Source organism: Macaca fascicularis, chromosome 15 (assembly GCF_037993035.2).
Source record: "Macaca fascicularis isolate 582-1 chromosome 15, T2T-MFA8v1.1".
Lineage (NCBI taxonomy): Eukaryota > Metazoa > Chordata > Mammalia > Primates > Cercopithecidae > Macaca > Macaca fascicularis.
The window spans coordinates 82,592,036-82,612,897 of record NC_088389.1 but is presented as its reverse complement, the minus strand read 5'-3'; the positions used below and the strand labels follow the sequence as shown (position 1 = coordinate 82,612,897).

The following is a 20,862-nucleotide window of genomic DNA, read 5'->3' as shown; positions in this document are numbered from 1 at the left end:
CACAGAATCTGTAGAGCCTGAGGTAAGCAATATACCTGAAACCGATTCTTTGTCTAGGACTTCCTGGCAGGCCACAAGCAGTGACCATAGCCTCAGTGTCCCTGTGGCAAGGGAGGCTCTATGTTTGGAAAGACAAAGGGTGTCCTTCCCAGTTCCTCCCGGAATCAGTGTTATATGTGTTGTATGCTTTATACTTCTTTTTTGCCAGCTTTGTCTTGTTGAAGTTTGCCTTGATTTGACAACCCTTACAGTCTAGTCAGATTGAAGGGGACAGAAGAGAAATATCGAATTCTCAGCCTCGGAAAAGGCTCTTGATAATGTCACTCAGAGCCAGCATTTTGGCCACACTGTGTGCTCTAAACCATACCTTTATACATTAACTTTAGGACTGAAGCCTGCTGCCCTCATTCTAGATATTCTGTCCCAGATGTTTCCTCCTCCTGGTTCAGATCTCAACTCAATGCCATTTACCCTGACCACCGGTAGGGGCAGGGCTTTGCACAGCTATGCATTTGTTCCCAAGCTCTTGTCAATCTCTGAAATTATCTTGTTTATTTTTCTGTTTATTTATCTCTTTCCCCCACACTAGAATGTCAACCATGCAAGGGCAGGGATCTGTCTTTATTACTCCTCCCTTCCTGGACCTACAACATGCCTGGCACATTAAAAGCACTCAAGACTACTTGTCATATTGGTGAATGAGTAACGATTTCATCTGAACATCATGGTCCGTTTTAGGGCAAGGGAATGCTCACCTCCGTTTTAGAGAAGAGGCACCTACATCTCTGTGACACTCAGCGATCAGCCTGAAATCACAGGTAGGTCTGTAGCAGAGTCGTGACTTGAACCCAGGTCTTCTGTCTATGATCTGGGAAGCAGAGTGAACTTTTGCCCAAAACTTAGGTCATGAAGGTACTCTTAAAAACAAGGGCCCCATCAAAGATGATCAAATGCCAGCTGCTTTGGGTATAAAGGCCTGATTCAACCCTGAATCCGTTCCCCGTACCAGAGATGAAAACTCGTCTACAAGATGAACTTGCAGGTGCAGCCAAAGACTGCTTCCTGCACCAGCTTCTGCGTTTGTGCACCAGGACCTGCACTCATCCCTCCGTGGCCTTGGCCTCGGGCCACACTGGCCTCTGGGTCCCTCATTCCAGGAGGCTCTGGCTTGACTCTAGACTTTCGGCAATTTTTCTGATGTCCTAATTTCTTGATCACCTGTGCTGACACGATCCTGATTTCCTTCAATATGTCTTTTTTCCACTCCTGGGAAATTTATGTCTGCTCCAGCATATGTCCCCATCTTCCTTTGTGAAAAGAGAGGCAAGGAGCGGGAGTGGGGGAGAGCCATTTAATATTTTTGAGCGATGTCTTCATGTTCTGTCAATAAATTGCCTCTGCCAGCTTTTAGAGGCCCTATTGGCTGTTGTACTGACCTCTTGTTCCTTCTGTACTTGAAAAATGCCTTATTATTTATCTTAGCCTCTCTTGCAATCTTTTCATTCCTCACCTTTGCTTTCCTTATCATGTTTTTGCACTTTAACTTTGTGCTATAATTTCTCTAGCTGAGTCGCTGTTTGATTTTTTTTTTCATACTTTCTCGCTTTCCTAGTTTTGATTACTTCCCCTACCACACCACATCCTCTTTAGAGCTATTTGCTTGGCCTATTCTCTACACTTCGTGTATTTGTTGCTAGGTAGCACGTATTTTCTTTGGGCAGTTTCTATTCATTTCTCTCTGATTACACTCTTCCATCGGCGGCTGTTCTTTTCAATCTCTTCGTGCCCTTGGCTTTTCTTGGTAGGAGCTGACTACTTTATTTGATCTGGGATCTCCTGCATGTCCTTCAAAGAGGGTCCTAATGCCTGCTGAGCCTTATATGGGGTGTGTATTCGTTTGCTAGGGTTGCCCTAACAAAATACCACAGACTGAGTGGTTTAAACAACTTATTTTTTCACAGTTCTGGAGTTCGGAAGTCCAAGATCCAAGGTGCCGTCAGGGCTGGTCTCCTTTGAGGTCCCTGTCCTTGGCTTGTGGAAGGTCACCCTGTTGCTGCCTCTTCACATGGACTTTTCTTTATGTGAGCATATCCCTTGTGTCTCTTTTTGTGTCCAAATTTCCTCTTCTTATAAGGACACCAGTTAGATTACATCAGGGCCCACCCTAATGGCCTCATGGCCTCATTTTCAACTTAGTCATCTCTTGAAAGGCTCTAGCTCCAAACATAGTCACATTCTGAGACACTGGGAGTTAGGACTTCAACATGTATATTTAAGGAGACATAATTCAGCCCATAACAGAATAAGCAGTAACTCCTGACATTCGACCATGGGTCAAGAGGAAGCTAGGTGCCTCAGTTTACATGTCATCCAAGTTTCCCCAAGTCAGGCTGCCTGTAGGTACAAGTGGAGTCGCCTTACAGTAATATTCTACAGATACTGGCAGGCCCTCAAGCCCTACCAAATACTTTTCTACATACTTCAGTGAATCTCAGAGAGTGAATTCCACTAACAAGACAGTCAGATGAGAATGGTATCTTCTGGACTCCTCAGCCAATATCTACCTTCTGGATGTCTCTGACCACTTGGCACTAGTGCTGATGCTGGGCACCTCTGCCACTTCTGCTGGGTATTGCCATTGGCTGGCACCACCTCCTAGGTGCTGCCAGACACCTGCAGTGCCATGGTGCAGACTGCAGTTCTTAAGATCCCAAAGCCACACCACGAAGGTGGAAGGCAGAAGCCTTTTTACCTTCCATACTATGCTTTGTCCTCAGGTGCCAAGATGGTGATGCCCTATGCCACACGTTTTCTCGATCTTTCAGTGAAGCAGCCTGATTTGTTTTAACTTCCAGCTCCCCTTTCTTAGTATTCAGGCAGGAGTCCATGCAGCTTGAGACAGGCACACTCAAACACTATCTGCTTGTCTGCCATTGAGGTGACATACATCCACCAATTTTATCATCCGTTAGAACGAGTTCTCCCACGTGTCTCCTTGGTACCTCCTGCAAGAAGACTTGGGGTAAACGCACTTAGCTATGGCTATCAGCTATGGACTCAATGTTTGTGCATCTCCCCCAAATTCATATATTGAAATCTTAACCCTCAATGTTGATGGTATCAGGAGGTGGGGCCCTTGGGAGGTAATTAATTCTTGAGGATGGAACCCTCGTAAATGGGATTAGTGCCCTTATAAAAAAAAGACATGAAAGCACTTGTTTTTCTACCTCTAGTTTCCTCTGTGTTAGGATAAATGAGAAGATGGCCATCTGCAAACCAAGAAGCAGGTCCTCACCAGACATTGGATCTGTCAGCACCTTGATTGCTCTGGAACTGTGAGAAATAAGCCACCTGGTCTATGGTACTTTTCTTAGAGCAGCCCAGACTAAGACACTATTCTATAGTGGTCACAGTTTAGGACCCTCTGCATACATATGCAATTTGGACACAAGTTGAGTCCAGTTCTGACATCTGTAAAATCTCTGTTCTCAGTCTTCCACTGAAACAGCATACTGAGTATGCCTCTCTCCCACCATGGGAAGCTGCAGGTAACAGACAATTACAGTGAATGGAAAATTGAGAATGAAGGTGATGGCAGAAACAACCGGGACAATCAAAGTTTATTGAGCCTTACAGGTGCCTGATGCTGTGCTATTTTCTGGAATTGCAATGGTAAACATGAATGCATATGATGAAAGTGTTTACCCTTATTTTAGGATTTAAATTGTGATGAAGGATAAATTAAGATAAATTTTTATAATATTTTCAGTGTTAAAGATTTGTACAATTGCAGCACAGAGAGCCAAAAGTCTACCCAAGACACTTATGGCAGATTTCCTGTGTTTCCAGAGTGCTCACATGAGTACATGCACCTTAGTAAATATGCCGGGCATCACCACCCCATCCACGCCCACTCACACCTTGACAGGTGACATTCAGCTGGGTGTGCTGGCTCATGCCTGTAATCCCAGCACTTTGGGAGGCCGAGGTGTGCACACTGCTTGAGCTCAGGAGTTCAAGACCAGCCTAAACAACATGATGAAACTCCATCTCTACAAAAAATACAAAAAATTATCCAGGCATGGCAGCAGGCAGCTGTGGTCCCAGCTACCTGGGAGGCTGAGGTGTGAGGATTACCTGAGTCTGGGAAATCAAGGCTGCAGTGAGCCAAGATCGCACCACTGCACTCCAGCCTGGGTAAGACCCTGTCTCAAAAAAAAAAGAAAGAAAAGAAAGAAAGGTGACATGATATATAACCTCACCCCTTCTGGCTCCAGGCACCAATTTACCAATCAGATATCAATGCCTTAATCAGAGCCAGCTGGGTTCTCTGTCCTCAGCAGTAGAACACTGAGGGATGGAGTCAGGTGTGCCCACAGGATGATAGGCACTTTACCTGAAAGGTTATAGGAGATTGGTCCTGAAGTTGATGCCAGTGCAAGCCAGGAATGCCTATGAGGAAAAGATATGGGATTCCTAGGCCACATGTAACCAGAGAAGAATGGACCTCAGGAAGACGGGGAGTGGACAGAGGCACAGAGCTTGGAGGTTGCAAGTCCCTGTGCCTCTGTCAGGAATTGACACTGGATCATGGTTTCCTGGGTCCAGTCCCCATGGCAACCCACAGCACTTCTTTCCTCTTACTTTCTGTTAAGATTCTCTGTTGTACTTCCATGGTAATTCTCCTCATAACTTCAGCTCGTTTAACTGAACTTTTTTGCTCTGCAACCAGAGCCTTCATTGTAATAGCCTTGTGGTTACTCAACTATAGTCTTTGGTACAATTTTTCCTTCTTTACCATGCTCAGTCTTTATTAAGCAGCCTCAGTGTCACCTCCTCTCTGAAGCATTCCCTGACAGCTCTCTCCTTTATGATCCCTCAGGATTCTGTTCATAATCATCGTATTGCAGTGTAATTTATCTGTTTATAAACATTTTACTCCCAGACCACAAGATCCTCAAAGGCAGAGCTCTGGTACCTACAAGGCACTCAGTAAATGTTTGCGGAATTGCCTTAGTGGCTCTGAGTTGGTTCTGGAAGCAGCCCGCCAGTCAGTATGCCATCCAATCTGCTGCTCAACCTTCCAGCCACTTGAGGGGCTCTGCATTTACACTGACTTCGCTGCCTCACCCCTTTACTCTCAGTTCTATCTTTTCTCAGTCCTCCTAGTGTCCAGGCTTGCTTGTTTGCTGGGTCCCCCTGCTCTGTGCAAACTTGACTACCTTTGGATCAGTGACAATTCCAAGGCGACCCCCCTGGGGCAGGGCACAATCTGTTTCCCAGGGTTCTAGAACTCTTTGCTGAGTTTTGGCTCCTCTTAACCGCTTTGTGTGGTTGCCTGGGGCCCATGCTACCTGTGTGTCTGCTCATGACAGCATCCTCCACCCGATCCAGCCATCTGTTTATTTTGGCTGCATCTCCGTCTTTATGTTCCCTCTTCTGAGAAATAGTGAATGGTAGCTACTCTCTTTAATCAGCCAGAGGCCCTCACTACCTTGTCCATCGGAGAAAAATTGACTCCAGATCTGTAGCAGCTTTCTTGCATGGGAGAAAACACCGGTGCTCATTTGCTCAGGAAAAACAACAACAACAACAAAAACCTCTTGCTCTGCTGAGACAATTTTCCTTTATGGATTGCAGGGCCCCCTAGCAAGCCCACCGGGTTTTCCTGCCAACTGCAGCTATATATCCAAGCTGCTGACTCACCCCCTGTCAGCCTGGGGCAGGGGGTGGCGACTGGAGAGTTTCACAGCCTCAGGATGTTTATTTGCTTCACTTTCTGTTCTCTGATAGGGAAGGTTTTGCAAGAGGGGTTTCTGCCAGTGCACCTACTGTGCTATCCTCAGTACTGATAGATATGTGATTGCCTGGGAGAGCAAGGGCTTAAACACACTGGGGTTCTGACACCTTTGCCCTCACCTTGGGACACCTTTCTGGCTTCTGCTTTTGGGAGGGGAAAAGAAAAGACAGACAGACAGATTCAAGTTTAGCGTTGAGAATTTCAAAATGGACTCTCTTGCCTCTCTCTCTGAACCCCACCTTTCATGTAGATAGCTTGGGCTTTTTATAGATGCTGTGACCTTCATGTTTATTGGTCTGGAAATAAATAAAAGAGTAATAAAAGAGAAAGAGTAAGAACTTCTGGCTAAAATATTGCCCGCTGGCTTCACGTGCCCAGGCTGTTTCTGGTCCCCGCAGGGGTCAATGCTGTGTGTCCGACTGGATACACGTCAACTCAGGATGGGCCAGTATCTTGAAAGGCTCCTCCTTGCTTGAGATTAAAGAAACAGCACTCCTCTGCCAGGCAATACTTCAGACTCTCCTTTCAGCCTTTGGCTGTGGGGCAGGACATGGACCGAGAAATGAAGACAGCCTCCAGCCAGGGCTGAGAGCCCTGAGTGATGAGCAGGGGAGTGGACAGGAGTGGACAGTGCCTGTCTTGACTTTCTTCCTCTCCATGGTTTGCTTCGTTCTCCATTAGGATATCTCAGCACATCAAAATATTAGCTAAGAAGATACTTTAATCTGAGGACAAAGTGATACCTATGTAAACTAACTTATCAACAAAGACAGCTAGAAGGTTTTTTGCACCTGACCATAAATGATACCCCAAAGCTTTTCTATGAAAAACTGATTTTGTGATTTGGGGCAGCCTAAAAGTATGTGTAATAAAAGAGAAAGAGCACTTAATCCGAGGCGGGAGCCTCAGTTTCTAACGCTAGACTCATTACTAACGATGCCACTTTGGGCAAATAATTCTATTTATCTGGCTTCATTAGTGACTTCAGTGGGAGCAGCTTTAGCAGAGAAACTGACATTGTAATTGCCAGATCCATAGGCTAATTTTCATTCCTCATCCTCCTTGACAACTCCACCACATTTGGCACTCTTGACTGCTCTTTTCCTTCTCGAGACCATCTCTGCTCTGGGCTCCCGGGACCCAGCCTCTGTGAATTCTTCTCCCCGCTCTCTCCCAGCCCTTCGCACCCTCCTTCTCTATGCCCCATAATCCCCCAACCCAGCACCGCCTGTCCATTGCCTGGTGGTGTTCCCCAAAGCTGTCTCTTTTCCCCTCTTCTCCTCACACATCTGTGTCATACATAATCCTGTTCACTCCCACGGATCCAGCCACCATCACTTTGCTGGTAACTGCCATATCTCTTCTTCAGAACTCTCCCCACACCTCTCCCGAATGCAGACCGGCCTTTCCAGTGGCCTGGAAGATGCCTCATCTACATTGCACGTTGAGCACTTCAAACTCAGTCAGCCCTTGACCGAGCTCATCGTCTCTGACATGTGTCCTACCCAGCCCTTAAACCTGAATCCTTGCAGGGCGGGTTGCGGGGGACCGATTCTGCCCTCTATATTTCAGTCAGTTTCAGGAGCTATACTATCTTTCAAGCTTCACTCTCCCTAACAAGATGTTGCTGCCAAGTCTACCTGAGAGCCGTTCCTCACATCTTCATGCCACTGGCTGCTGTAGTTAGGTAATCAGGGGCTGTCACCTGGATCTATGAAACAGTACCAGAAAGAGTTAAGAATAGGTTTAGCTGATATAACAGGAAGCTGAACTTGCCGTGGCTTAACCAAATAGTGATTTTTTCCTCACACAGTAAGAAATGCAGATGTAGGAGATCCAAAGTCAACATGGCCACCCCACAATGCCTCCAGGGACCCCGCATGCCTCCTATCTTTCCAGTCAGCCACTCTTGCCATATGGTTATCCTCGGTATGCTTGTCACCTCATGGTCGCAAAATGGTTACCTTCTTCTACATCCTCATTCCAGGTTAGGAGAAAGGGAAGGGCAAAGGAGAAAAAGCAACTGCCTCCTGAATCTGACCCTTTTCAAAGAGCTCTCCTGGAAGCTCCACCCAGGGAAATGTCCCTTGACATTTCATTGGCCAGAACTGTGTAGTGTGACCCCTCCCTCTGCAAGGAAGGTTGGGAATGGTAGTGGGGGTTTTGTTTCTTTTGTGTTCTTTCGCATGCAGCGCCCATTGCCTCTCTGAATATAATTGAGGTTCTGTTAGGAAGGAAGAAAATGAGAACTGATACTGAATAAGCAAATAGCTGTGTCTGCAACAGCCTGGTCTTGGTCCCCCAGCCATCAAACTCTTTCCCTACTTCTCTACCCTTCATGTCCCTAAAAAGGGATTGGACCATATTGTTCCCCATTCTAACTATCTGTGTTGATTCCTTGTTGGCTACAGAATAAAGAACAAACACCATAGCCCACAGTCTGGGTCCCATCTTCTTTTCTATGCTCTCCTCTTGCCATCACCCTCTCCCCTGAGAACACACCATAGGTCCCACAGAAATCACCATGGTTTCCTCTGCCCACAGTGCTGTGCTTTTCCACATGCTATTCTAGTGCCCTATTGCCTTTCCCATTGTTGGCCATTTATTCAGCCCTCATTGCTGGGGAGGGAAGAGGCATATATCAACTCGGATTTCTTCCTTAACCTTTAGAAGATAGACCTTCTTCACACTTCTGAGTCCTCCCCATTCACTGTGGGCTCCACTCCATGGGACAAGGTGCTCAGCCTGAGAAGACAGAGCCCAGCCTTAAGTGGGTCATGTTTCCTAGAGGGTGGGGTCACTGAGTTGAAAGAGAACACAAATCCCCAAGCATGGTGTATTCCACTTCTGGCTCTCTCAGAGAAGCCCTGGATCATCCCCATTACTATTATTTCACAGCTGCTCCCTTGAGTAAAGTGCCCTTGAGTGGGACATCCGTCATCTAGGGCAGCAGCTTGTCCTGACCAGTTCACCCCACTTCTGTAATTCATCCATGCAGTTGCTTCAGGAAGTTGGCTTAGCATCTTCTCAACAGACTTAGAAGTCTTTCTTGTCCTCTCTGTGGACAACCTGAGCATAAGGTCCCAGCACTGCTCTCATGGAAGTTAGGGTCCCCAGGCCAAAGGCATGGATGTGAGTTTTTATCAGAGCTTTGCATTGTGGTATAAGCCTTTGCCAGTCATCTAATAAAATCAATGTTGAGTTTTTCATACAGCCAGGGATTCTTGTATGCAGACAATGGTGTGCTGATCGGTGTTTAACACCTGGGTCTGGGGGCAGGGGTAGCTGTAGAAGAAGAGCTCTGGCTTGTAGAGTTTGCCAATTTCTGTGGTGTAAATACTCCCACCATGGCTAAATTCAGGCTACCAATGCGATACAACTGAAAATGCAGTAGGAAAGAGGTTGGCATGACGGGCTCCCTGGGCCAGTTTGACCTGGCTCCAATGCAACAGCAGGAGACCTCAACCGGGGAAAAGGATGTGGATTGAAGTCTAGGCACAAAAGCCATACCCAGAACTCTGCAACCACCTCCTTAGCAACATGTTCTCTAAACCTACCCCCATCCTTCAGATGGATCCCTATTTTCCCTGCGATTACACAACTCTGTGATGATTCTTCTCCCACAGCATTGTTTTAAAAAATCTTCTTTTGGGCAAATAAGTTTACTTTTCCTTGGTATATATGCCATCAATCATTGACGCCACAAAGAGGCTGTGAAAACCTTGCTCTATTGAATGATGAGCAATGCCCTGTTGAATCCTCGTCTCACTGAGGAAGCCGCCACACCTTGGGTCACCACTAGGAGTCACTCTTTAGCACCAGGAATAGACAGACTCAATAGCACTTAGCACATAGTAGGGCTAAATGCCCACGTGTTGAAGGCATGGAAGAACTACCAAATGTGGGGTAGATGCCCCCTCTTGGGGGTCCCATAAACCTTTGAAATCAGTGGACATTATCATCCTATATACCAAGATTTTGTAGTATCATGTGGTAGGGTGTCCTATGAGTAGGTATGACTGCCCCATCTCTAGGTCATTCACCTTAGTATGCGGAAACCTAGCACAGTGTCCAACATGAAGAAGCTACTCAGTAGACATCTGCAGAATGAGTGATGGAGCCGAATATGCAGTACTTTAAAATATTCCCTAAGGAGGTTTAGTTTCATTTCTTTTTTCATTTTCTTCTTTTGTTACTATTACTATTGTTTTTCCCACAAAATTCCTGCTTTCAACATGATGGTACCAAAAGAAAAAGAGAGAGAGAGAGAGAAAAAAAAGTTCAATGAATTGCAGCTCCCAGCTGGTTATTATTATTATTTAAATTTTGGCTTTAACTTTGTGGGCAGCTGAAGCCTATGATTTAAGCCATCTCTAGCTGAGCAAGGGGCTGTGCCCGCCCAACCACTCTGATTTCCAGAATGCACTTTGCTGTGTCAATATACATTACTTGTCACATTGCCATGAGTCTGAGAAGTTTGATCTCTGCTCTTAGATTGTTGTCATGTGTCAAAGCATACAGCCCAGGGGGAATGACTACATTGCGCAGGAAAAGCAGACATCGAGCCGTGGTCAGACCGCCTCAAAGATAAACACTGCTGTGTGGACCAGAAGAAGAAAGGTCGAAAAACAATCTGAAGCCTCAGACACCGTGAGGTTTTTTCACTGTCATTTTCTCGCCACTCTGAGGCTTCCATTTTATCAGCATGTGCAAATATACATTTTTCTTCCAACTGACCTTCCGACAGCCTGTCCCTCAATACGGGACTAGCTTGAGTAGGTGGCCCTGTCATTGGTGAAACGAGGTGGTGTCTATGATACCCTCAAATGGAAGCTGAGTCTGCAAGCCCCCACCCACTGTCCCCTGCAAAATGAAAGCTCAGAGAAAATGTAAAAATATAAGTAAACTCAGGGAAGAAAAGTCCACTTCAGTGAGTATGAGCTACCCAAGCAGGAAGGCTGAAATCATTGGTTGCTGCTGCTGCTGCTGCTGGTGCGTTTTCTATTTTTTGAAGTCGGCTAAAAACAAACAAACAAATGAGTACGAGTAGTTCTCATTAAAAAAGGAAAGGGCAGAAGTCAATCTCCCTGTTTAAAGACGCCCACACACTTGAAATAGTTTCCTAGAAAGGCAGATAGAATTTAACTGGGTGTAGCTTAGCACACTCACGGAGCATTTTTACAACACCTCCCGAATCCTCAATGGCTGATCCCGTGGTATGACAGCAGCATGCCACATTCATTGCACCAGACAAGGATTAGGGAGTAAAATTTGTCATGTATGTAAATTGTAATCACAGTGGATGGTTGTATGTGCTCATTTAGGCATTTTAACAGTGTGTGATGCTATCCTCTCCGCAGGACTAATAAGCATTAGCCATAATGAGGTCAGTCAGTCAGGCATTATCAGGGGATTTAATTGGGACATGGGTCTCTGCTGAAGTGAAAATTAATAACTTTTGTCAATGTTCTGGTGAAATGTTCTGTCTTATTAAACTATGAGGGTCAATTAGAAAGCATTATGTAATAAAGTCCCCAGCAGCAGAACTCAAATTGAGTTATACCACAGTCATTATTCCAGGGCGAATGCATTTGAAAATGGAAAACCAGAGTGCCATATGGAGGATTTGGGTCAGATTTACAAGCATTGCATGTTAAGGCTTCCACAAGAAGGAAACAATTAAACGTAATACCGAAATAAATCAGCGCGCCGAGTGGGCTGTGCAGGGCCAGGAGCCTGGGGCGGGCCATGGCCCTGGAGTTGTGACACTGCAAAATGGCATTGTCAGGAGCCTTCCATGGGCTGCGTCAGGCAGCGCCAGCCTACAAATCGCTCGGAGTGCTTAAAATCTGGGGCACACCTGGAAGGCTCAGGCCTGCACATTGACTCATATAAATAACTCTTTATTGTGTAGCTATTAAGACGAGAGATTGCTTTTATTAAAGTGCAAGTTATTGTGGCACAGCAAATTAAAGAATTTTAAAGCATACTAAACAGCCACTGCTATTCCCCATCGGTCATGTTTTACGGTTCTTTAAATGGGCAGTATATTGTTAGGGAGATATAAACTCTGTGCCAAGACTGGGATCTGACACAATGGTTCAGGCACTTTTTCTGGCCAGGAAGGATTGGGAGGGGTGGAGCAGTACTGGTGAGGACACTGTCCTGGGCCTGGATGTGTGTGTAGAGGTGGAGGTTGGTGTGTGGTAGGGGGTTGGATGTCACCTCTCTTCTGGAAGACTGGGGAGGTGGCTTTTGTCTGCTCCATTCTGGTAGAGAAGGTTATCTTCAAACTGAGCAGAGTTTTAGAGATGGTCTTCAGATAAGGTAGTTAGAAGATGGAAGAAAGGGAGAAAGGGAGAGAGGGAGGGAAGGAGGCGTACGTATGTGCAGAGGGTCTGTAGTGCCCATTACTAAAGAATCACAGCTTCCTCCAACTGTCTTATCTTGACCAACCCCATTTTCTCTGAACCTTCTCTTCTCTAGTGAATTGAGCTTGGGTCTGATTATTTCCCCATTGACCCCCAACGTTGATTATGTTTCTAATTAAAAATACATGGCAGCAATGCCTCTCCTTGGCTCCACATCATCCTGGGACCTAGCCCATCCCCTCCCTCTCACCTCCATGACTGCTGCTTCACGCTGAGCTCTATCACCTCCCGTGAGGCCCGACAGTTGCAGTTTTCGCTTTAGCCCCCTCCTACCTATTCTCTTCACAGCAGTCATAGTAATCTTTAAAAAACACAGATCTAACCATATCACTCCCCTACTGAAAAATCCTTTAACACCTTCCGTTTGCACATAGGATAAAACTCAAATCCTTTTGCTGGCCCACAGAGCCCATCCCTGAAGTGTCAGGGCTCACCCGGAGGCATGCTTCCCTCTCACGTAATTCCCCCAAGTTCTAGAACATATGAAGCTCTTGTTCTACCCAGAGGTTTTGCCCCATGCAATTCTCTGAGACTGGAATCCTCTTCCTCCTGACCATGTGTGGCTGGTGCCTCTCAAGCTTCGATATTCATTCTCTGGGAGGCCTTTCCTGACCATTCTACCTAAAATAGATCCATCCAGAGCTCTGTATCCTCACCCGATGGGTGTTTCTACAATAGTACTTACAGTTTCTAATTTAAAAACAAACCAGACAACAACAACAAGAACAAAAAACTTTTTAGTGGCCTACTCCTTTTTTCTCTGACATCTTCCGTGGTCTGAAATTCTGTGATGGCCAAGACTGTACCTGTTTTGTTTTCCACTGAATCTAGCAATGGGGGCAAATTGCAGGTGTTCATCATGTGTTCAGTGAGTGAACAACTGATTGAGTTCGAAGGTTGCCTTAGAAGAGAATCTGAAGCTTATCCAACTCAGCTTCTTTACTTTACTGAAAAAGTGTTTCTGAGAATGGTGAGATAACATGTACAAGGAAGACGATTAGGAGAGTTGGGAGCTAGGGCCTGGTTTACCTCCAAAATGTTACTTTCTGGCACAGCGCACAGTGGCTCATACCTGTAATCTGAGCACTTTGGGAGGCCGAAGCGGGCGGATCACCTGAGGTCAGGAGTTTGAGACCAGCCTGGCCAAAATGGTGAAACTCCATCTCTACTATTACTTAAAATACCAAAAACAACAACAACAAAAACTAGCCAGGCATGGTGGTGCATGCCTGTAATCCCAGCTACTCAAGAGGCTAAGGCAGGACCATCTCTTGAAGCCGGGAGGCAGAGGTTACAGTGAGCTAAGGTCGCTGTACTGCACTCCAGCCTGGGCGACAGAGTGACTCCATCTCAAAAAAAAAAAAGTTTCTTACTTCCTTTGCCCAATCACCTAGTCCTATTTAACCACACTTTGGCTTTACCTCTACTGGAATAAACACTACTGTAATGGACTGAATGTTTTTGCCCTTGAAATTCATATGCCGAAATACTAACCCTCAACATGATGGCATCAGGAGGTGGGGCCTTCAGGAGGTGATTAGGTCTGAGCAGGGAGCCCTCGTGAGTAGGATTAATGCCCTCAGAAAAGGGAGCCCAGGAATTCACTCACCCCCTTTCTGCCACGTGAGGACACACGGAGAAGTCAGCAGTCTGCAAATGGAAGAGGGGCCTCACCAGAACCTGGCCGTGCCAACACCCCCCTCAGACCTGCAGCCTCCAAAACTGCAAGAAATATGTTTCTGTGGTATAAACCAAAGATTATGTCTTTGGTATTTTGTTACAGCAGCCTGAACTAAGACAAGTACCCTAAATCCTACAGTGAAAGCGTGTTTAAAATAAATGCAAAGACTAAAGCTGCACTATCAAGAAGAGAAGAGACGACTGATTTCTGGTATATTCATAAATGGAATACAATGGAATGAGAATGAATGAACCAAACCTAGAGGCATAAAAACTGTCAAATCACAAACACATAGCATTGACTAAAAAGAGCAAGTCTCAAAAGAATACATACCTGGTGATGGCATTTATATGGAGTTTAAAAGATAAGCAAGACTAAGTGATATATGGTTAGTGGATATATGGTCAAACTATGCTACAAAATAGGAATAAAGAATATTGTTTTAAAAAATAAAAACACCATTCAGATAGTAGTTCCTTGCCATGTATTCCGATGATGGGAAGGAACGGGCCAAGTGTGAGGAAGAAACCCCGGGATGGAGTGGAGGGTGACAGTGTTATTTATCATTAATAGGGTGGAAGTTTCATGGCTCTTCATTTATTTCTCATGCTTCATAGTTTGTAAGTTTATATTTAGAAAATAATTGATACGTTGAAAAAAAACTAAAATCAACATGATTTCACCTTTGCCCAGATATACCTCGTCTCGGGAAGAAGAGCTTCTTCCCCCTTCTTCAGGGAGCCCTCAAAGAGCTTCACCCCAGCTGCCCATTCACTTTTCTTGTTTCTGCTGAGGGAAGACCAATACTTATTTTCATCTTCAGGTCTACCAAATGAGAAACTGAGGCATAGTACGAGGTGAGTCTCTGGAACCCAGAACAACACTCAAGGGACAAATGCTCCCCATCTCAGTGGAGTTGCTCATGACATTTACATACAATGACTACCTGCAGAAAAGGCCTAATGAAATAGTGTCAGTTTCTAAGGCAGGCGACCATGTCAAAAGTCAGATCATCTTTGCATCCAGGCTTTTGTTCTCTGACTGTGCTGGGGACAACCACATAAGCCACGTATCCTAATACTACTCTGCATGTGTTCACTTCTGAGTCTCTTATGAGACTCTGTCACATACATGACCTCATTTGATTCCCCCCATGACACGGCATGGAAGACGCACAGTAGATACTTTAGTTCTCATTTCAAGAATGCTGTTTCCTGTATATGTTGATGCCTTTCTTCCAGCTGTTAACGCCCATTTAATGCTGACAGAATAGAATCCCTGCAGCCCGTTCCTGAAACAGGTCAACACTGTATAAAAAACAGTATTTGGAAGATGACTTTGGAGGCAGACATTGGGCAGGGGCCCCAAGCAAAAGTAACCTCCTTACTGGTCCTTCCACTATTAGCAAACTATTCTTTGCTATCTTCAAGGCCTTTTCACTTTTTACAATCCCTTATTAAAATGCAAATACTCCTGAGAGTATCCACATTAAAAAAAAAAAAAAAGAAAACCATTAATGATCTTCATTAACTGAAAATGGACGGGAGATGGAAGCCGGCACCAGGGCAGGAGTGGGCACCAGTGAAGGGAAGGGGAATGAATGAAGAAGGAAGAGAAGGAGACAAGGAAGCCCAAAGGCAAATCGTGCCAACATCACCCTTTGGTACAGGGAAGCCTTGCCCTATTTTTCTGCACAACCTCATTTACTTCACGCTCTCACTTGACTGGAGCCCCTAGACTTGCTACTGGCACAGGATGGCCTGAGATGGCCAGTCGATGTCCCTCTGATAGTTTGCCACATGCTGTCGTCCCCATCCTTGAGCAATTCTGTTCTGTTAGTGGAGGGAGTTCCCACAATAAGGGTTTCTGGATCATTTGTGCTGCTGGTCTCCCTGGGTCACACTTCTGTTTCGGGAGAGAGTTTTCGCATTGGGCTCTTTCTGACGCGTCAGGCTGAAAAGTGAATTTGAGCCAAGAGTTCTGTTGTTTCATTTCAGTTATTTATGAGAAGCTGGTATTTTCTGCTCACGAAGACAATATGAAATTTCAAAACCTAAACATTATCAAGCTATTGGGATACTGATGAGAAAAATAGAAATTGCAAAGTATTTCTCAAACAGTCTGAGTAATTTTCCTTCGCTATTTTGTCCCCGGGAGTAATAACAAATAGAAATGCTACTTGTCTTTTGCAATCTTTTTTGCTGAAAAGTATGAAGTGATTCTAGAGATATTCTGAACAGAGGGACCCCATCAGCATGCGGTCCTATAGGAAAATGCAATCTGTCTGCACCTTCTTCCCAAGGGGGCCAGTGAATGAATGAACGAAAGAATAAATGAATGAACAAACCATTCAGCTACACACACTTAATTTTACAGAGCAAATGCCTGCTAGTCATGCATTACTATCCCAGCTTGACACCCAATTATTTCTTTATCTAAATAATGTGGGTGTTTTCTTTGATCATAAATGTAATATGTGCTCATTATAAAACGCTTAGAAGATATAGAAAAGTATAAAGAAGACAATAAAAGTTATCCATAATCATACCCCACAGAAAAGTCTTATTAATATTGAGGTTTATATCATACATGTGTTCTTCTGAGCTCATAAACAATACATGGCTGAGATCTTGCTGCATATATACGACTGGTATCTGTGTTAGACAGAATTCTAAGATGATCCCGGAATCCACAGGCCTTTATATAATCCCTTCCCCCTTGAATGTGGGCAGGTGGGACCTGTGACTATTCTGGGCCATCACTCCCATGATTTGGTTATGTTCCATGGCATGACTTTAAGGGTGGGAGATGATCCTGGGTTGGTCTGGCCTGTTCAGGTGAGTCTTGACAGAGATTGGGCTTTTCCTGGAGACAGATATGAAGCATGAGAGGGACTTAAAACAAGGGAGTGTCTCCTTTGGTGACTTTGAAGATAGAGAGCCCAACATGGCAAAGAATGCTAGAAGCCTCCAGGACCTGAGAGCAATCCCCAGTTGACACCCAGCAAGGAAAATAGGGACCTTGGGCCTGCAACCACAGGAACTCAATTCTACCAAAAATCTGAATGAGCTTGAAAGAAGATCCCAGCTCTAGATGAGAACACAGCCTGACCAACACCTTAATTTTGGTCTTATGAGACCCTGGGCAGAAAACCCAAACAAGACTGCTGGGGTTTTTAACCTACAGAACCATGAGATAGTAAATGCGTATTGCTGTAAGTGGCTAAACTTACGATTTGTTATGCAGCAGTAGAAAATAATATAACGTTCTATTTTTTCACTTCACATTACAACTTGAACTTTGTCTCCTACTAATGTTAACTGACAATTTAATGTCTATGTCTAATGTATGTATTTGGATTATAATCAATGTAATGAGTCTGAATGATTCGGCGTTTAAATGTAGCCAATATTTGTATTAGGTATTTGTTATTTGGAAGTTGTGTTGTTTTGTTATTTGTGTTTGTTTTGACTCCTGCGGTCACAGGAGAGAAAGATGAAACATCTTTCTCAACAACTGCTGTGCTATAACCCTGACAGAGAGAGAGAGAAAATGTACTTCTGAAAGGTTATTTTGCTTATTTAAAGGAGACTGTGAGAGGGCTTTGAGAAAGGGCTTTGTGTTTCAAAGACAGAGGCCCTTGACACCTGTAGACTACATCGTCCAAGGAAGAGGATTAAGGATGTGGGCTGCAGACGTTCAACAGATGGGCTCCTCCCTGGCTGCATGACTCCCCAGGACTGGGAAAAGAAATAAGACTTGAAATGTGACCTATGGTGGAGATACGGCCCTATCTGAGCCCGATGCTCTGGGTGACCTCAGGTGGGCACTGCTACATGGCTGTCTATGTGGCTGACACCGCACACTATGGCTAGAGAGGTTCTGCCGACCCAGCTGGGGTGAAGGAATTCAGCGCTCTTCTCACCACCCTTGACTGGTATCGACTTCTATCAGATTTTATTTCACTTTAGAAAATATAGAAACGTGGCATTTCATACAGTCCTGGGATGTAGGACATTCCTACCTGTTCCATAAACAGTACTATGATATATAATTCTACAGAAATGTGTCACCATTTTTATCATTAATAGATTTCTAGCAATAGGTCAAAAGATATACACATTTTAAGGTTCTTTATATAAATGATAAAATTGGCAGATTCCTAGACTTGTAAGCGAAAGTATATATAAGACGCTAGATTCATCATAAAGTCTCCCTTTGGCCTCTGCCCCAAACCATCCCAACATACAACTCCTAAACATCCAAGGCCCGCAGGAGCACATCCAGGCACTGGCTGGGCACTCATCCAGGAAACCAGCAGTGTGCAGGCTACACTGCATAACCGCGGGGACAGGCAGGGCCTGGGTACATACACACCAGCTCCACCACCCACAGGCTGGGTGAGCTTGTGTAGTTACATCCTGGGGCTCCTGTATAAAGTACCATGGGCTAGGTGGCTTCAACAACAAACATACACTGTCTCATGATTCTGGAAGCTAGGTGTCTGCTATCAGGGTGTTGGTAGGGTTGGCTCTCTCTGAGGACTGTAAGGGAAGGATCTCGTCTAGGTCTCCCTCCTAGCAATCACTGGTATTCCTCAGCTTACAGTTGGCTGTCCTTCCTCTTCTCCCTGAGTCTTCACATGGTCTTCCCTCTGTGTCCAAATCTCCCTGGTTTTTCTATCAGTCATATTGGATCAGGACCCATCCTAATGACCCCTTCCTAACTTGATCATCCACAAAGACCCTTTTTCCAAATAATGTCACATTCACGGGTGGGCAAGGCTAGGATTTCGACACATTTCTTGGGGTCAGGGACACAATTCAATCTGTAATACCTTGGCAAATCTCATATACTCTCTAATGCACTGTTTCCAGATCACGTCGACAGGGATGACACTGCCTTCCCCACTGTGAGGATTCAATTTAGATGACAAGTGAAAAGAGAGGTAAATGATAGGTAGAGCATTTACCCAGTGTCTGGCCCATGGTTGTTGCTCAACAAATATTGGCTAAGTTATCAATGAAAATTCTTGCTATAAGTATCTCATGACACACACATGCTCAACTGGGCAGGGATGTGCGTTTATGTGGCCCCCCAGTGTCCCTAGAGAAGATTCTCTCTTACTTTTCAAGTGTCTTTGGCCTTTTTCTCTTCCAGCCTCTACAAGCAGGTTGTTTGCCCAGACACAGACCTCTCTCCCACAAAGACCACTTTGGAGATCGGCGCCCGCCTTCTGCTGCTAGTTAGTTGTTTGAAAAGTGCTGACGCTTCTCTTCATCCACTGTGCCAGGACTCTGTGCCAAAGCTGCCCACACAAGCAAGGCTCGCCCTGCATGCCAGGGTTTCAGAAAGTGGACCTGGCACCAACCAAGCGTAGGAAGAGAGTCCCTTGTGGTACGGCCCCCCGACACACTCACACACACACATACACCAGCCGGAGACCAGAGACCCCAATCAGTACTTTTAAAAGGAATAAAAATTGCTCAATCTCTTTGATGATATTCAAAGAGTCTTTTTTAATATATGAAAAAGCACATTCTGAATTCTTAACACATCTGGTGTCACCCGCTCTTTTCCCCCTCTAAACTCTCTTAATTCCATAATTTAGAAGGTCTTAAGATACCGAAGGATCTCGCTGAGGCATAATTGGGTATCTTTTGCGCTCCAAGTTGCATCTGATGCCCCACCTCACCCCGGAAACTTTTCCACTGAGTTGGAGAGAAAAGGTTTGGGGGCTGGGGGAGCAAGGACAGTGCCCTACCTGCTCAAGTGGCCTTTGACAGGAGAGCTGAACTGCCTGCAAGAAAATGTTTGCTATTCATTTTGCCCTGACACTCCAGGAGAGGAGCACAATTTCTTTTGTGATTGGAGGTAATGTAATCTACAGGAAAATCAATGTGGGCTGACAGGAGACTCGCCCAGCTGATCTGCAGACCAGAGACACTGAATCACAGCAGCTGAAGCCGGCATGGCCGTGAGGCCGTTCCCGCAGCCTCCGGGAGAAAGTGGTCTTGGAAACCTCACACCCTGGGGTGCTCCTAACCTCAAAGGAGCCCATGGACCCAGGTGCCCAAGCCACCAAGAGTTAAGTGGCAAAGGGCTCAGTTGTGGGGACAGTGCTGGGGGTACAGAGGACCACAACATGCTCTGCTGGGTCACTGAGAACAGAGAGATACAGAAGAAAGAAGACAGACGGAGGACCTTAGATTGTAAGATACAGACAGAAAGAGATAGGGAGGAAGCAAGAAATAGACAGACAGACAGACAGACACACACACATACACACACACAAACAGGGACCTCTGTTTCAAATTGTCTCCTACTACAAATTGTCCTTTACTACTTTTTAAATTAAAAATTCAGACCATGTCTCCACCATCCCCAAACAGCAATTACTTTAGTAATCAGCAAAGAAAATGTTGCAAAAATAAATAAATAACATAGACTTAACAAAAAATAACTCTCGCCACCCCAAAAACGTCTGCGCATCTGCTGGCCCCTTACTGGCCTGGTTCAGCTGACTTCAGCACTCACAGCAGCAACGGCAGCGGCAGCACCAGCAGCAAAGTTAGCAGGTGTCACCCCAATATGGCTGCGAACTGCTTCTCAGGATTCAGAGACATAAATCAGAACAACAGGCCCATACTACCCCCTTCCCATATGTCCCATGTACCTAAGCCACAACCACTCACAGCCTTCTGGTCCCTGGATGCTTGCTTTAAGGCATTACAAACACTCACCCCCCAACTTTGGAGGTGAGGGTGCTTTTCTAGAATCTGTGTAACCTTTCTGTGTAGTCAAAACACCAGGTCATTTATTATTCATACCTGAAGCATGTGGAAAATTGCATTTGGGAAAGGAGTGTGATAACTAACAAGCAGAGCCCGGACCTGGAGTGCTGGGAGAGAGGCTGGTGGTTCCCACTGGTACCCGTCAATGCCCACTGC

General features: G+C 45.3%; 1 long non-coding RNA gene across 1 annotated transcript in view; it reads right to left on the bottom strand.

Moving 5' to 3' along the window:
* LOC102133593 (uncharacterized) overlaps positions 1-19,121 on the bottom strand; it is a 72,969-nt gene extending 53,848 nt beyond the window's left edge. Inside the window, exon 1 of the long non-coding RNA XR_010581738.1 lies at positions 19,040-19,121. This is a non-coding gene — a long non-coding RNA (uncharacterized lncRNA). The remainder of the gene's footprint in view (positions 1-19,039) is intronic.
* Between the last annotated feature and the right edge of the window lie 1,741 nt (positions 19,122-20,862).